Source organism: Colobus angolensis, unplaced genomic scaffold (genome assembly GCF_000951035.1).
Source record: "Colobus angolensis palliatus isolate OR3802 unplaced genomic scaffold, Cang.pa_1.0 Scaffold85, whole genome shotgun sequence".
In the NCBI taxonomy this organism is placed as follows: Eukaryota; Metazoa; Chordata; class Mammalia; order Primates; family Cercopithecidae; genus Colobus; species Colobus angolensis.
Genome location: NW_012122376.1, coordinates 8,745,038 through 8,747,582, shown reverse-complemented (window position 1 = coordinate 8,747,582; position 2,545 = coordinate 8,745,038).

Here is a 2,545-nt window from a genome sequence, read left to right as displayed (position 1 = left end):
CTAACTGTATATTGAGCTGCCTGTGGTTCCAGCTACTCAGGAGGCTGAGGCAGGAAGAATCACTTGAGCCCAGGAGCTCAAGGCTGCAGGGAGCTGTGATTGTGCCACTGCACTCCAACCTGGGCAACAGAGCAAGACTCTATCTCTAAAATGACCCTATTTTCAAATAAGGTCCCATTCTGAGGTCCTGGGCACTAGGACTTCAACATATGTTACTAAACAGTGTAGTTACTTCCCTTGTTTTCAATTCTCTGTTGCTGTTTCTCCATTTATGTCAGAAAAGACTGAAATTTTGATAGCTTTCTGTAAAGTATGAACACTGCTGAGGAGTCACATAAGGAGACGTTCCTTATATTTACATAGTTTTTGATTTTTGTCTGAAAATGACAATGAGGTTGAGAATCTTGGTGGTCAGATAAACAGCACTCTTCCATCTGGACCCTGTGTAATTCCTGGGAGAAAATCACTATTTTCTCTTTGGGGTCAGTGACTTGCATCAGGATACCTCGGTTTTAGCTGTGTGTTTTTGTGTAGTGAAATGCAGTGAGGTCTTGTGATTCCAGGGACACAAGAGAAAAAAAGAGTTGTTAGAAGAAACCGGATGGGATAGAAATAGCAAACCTTTTTGATAGTGAACCCTGACGCCGAATGCTGGACTCAATCAATTCTCCCTGCAACTCTCCGCAGCCCCCCAAGAAGCGCAAAAGAGCTGTCTGCACCTCTTGTCACCACCCCATTTGCAGACCCTGAGTCGCTGCGCATGGAGCGACCCGCAGGTGGCGCAGGAGGGACTGGGATCCCCGTCTGGCCCCGGTGCGCGACTTGCGGCTCTGCCTGGTCCTCTTCGGAGTCACCAAGGTGCAGAGGGAGAGAATTCGGAAGGTGCAATGTGACCCTGGCTCCTCTCTCTAGCCTGCCAGCGCCCACAGTGTCTGTTAGAGTACACAGCCCCCTGGAGGAACAGGGCTGCCTTCGCAGAGGGCCCTGGAGGAGCTCGATGCTGGGGCTGCAGCTCTTGTGTGAGGCCGTCGTGGGTTGCAGTTAACTGTTGCATCTGTATTTCTGGCGGAGAAGCTGTCCTGCTAAGATGCGTGCTCCTGCCCAGAGTGCAGCTCCGGGTGTGACAGTTCAGTGCAGCTGGGGCGTGGCCCCGCCGCACGCTGGCCGGACAAGGTCGCCAGCGGGGCCTGTCCCCTTTGGAGCTTCTCTAGCTTCGTGGCTTCCACCGACCTGTGGCTGCTGGTCTCTGGGCAGTTGTCCATTCATTAACAGCTTCCTCAGGGGTTGGGGGCAGAGAAAGTAAAAGAAGCCAAAAAACCCAGTGTTGAATTTGGCAGAGGACATGCTGGCAGAGGCGAGATTGGAGCAAATGGCTGCGATGCCTCGAGGGAATTTGCATTCACCCTGGCACCTGCGTGGAAGTCAGCACCCAGAACCCCACCTGGCAGCATCTGTCACTGCCCAGGAGCATCCAAGACAAGCCCACACTGTGTTCCACCGGGAAGCCAGTATGAAGGCTTGGTCCCCAAATGTCACTGCTAAGACACACACATTTTGCTTGGAAAGAGAGAGAGGGAGACGGGCTGGTTGTGCAGGACGTCTCTGTTCACCCGGAAGTGAGAGAACACATGTCCCATAGGCTCCCAAGCCAGGGACACACCAGGGGACTGGGGTGGTTTTCAGGGCTAGGTAAACACAGCATTTTGTACCCAGTTCCAGGGAGTTCACAAATCAGCTGGTCCGTCTCTGTTAAGAATTTCTTATGGATCAGACCAAGGATCTCTGAAGGATATGCTCACAGAGTAGGCTGCTGGTGGGTGATTCGCCGGGGGTGGAGGTTGGTGGGGGAAGAAGTAGAAAGGGGACAGGCTGGATGGGGTGTTAGAAGAGCCGAATCTGGCCAGCTTCACTGTCTTGCCCAGGGCTGATCTCGACATTTTACCTTAGGGCTGACTCAGTGCTGCCGTTAACAGCTCAGAGGTAACTGCCCTGCTCCTGGAGGAATGGGAAGAATGCTGGCCTGTGAGTGACCAAATACTGTATAGACATACATGCATCTCTGTTTTCTTCTCAGTAAAACTGGGATGCCACCTTCCCAGAATGACCTCTGGTTGGGAGGCTGGGTTCTGCGGCTGCAGCACTGCCTCACTTTCCATCCAGCTCTGCTACTTTCTTTCAATGTAAACAGGAACATCTGTAAGCCTGGACATCCTCTTGATAAACGACAGAAATACATTGGAGAGAAATACAGCAGGGGTGGGAGTGAGGAGAAACCTTTAAGGGACTTTCCTGCTGAAGAGAACTTTTAAGGGACTTTCCTGCCGAAGAGACCTTTTAAGGGACTTTCCTGCTGAAGATCAGAACCTGCATTCTCCATGCTGTGAGGTGATTTTTTTTTTTTGAGACGGAGTCTCGCTCTGTCACCCAGGCTGGAGTGCAGTGGTGTGATCTCAGCTCACTGCAAGCTCCGCCTCCCAGGTTCACACCATTCTCCTGCCTCAGCGTCCTGAGTAGCTGGGACTACAGGCGCCTGCCACCACGGCTG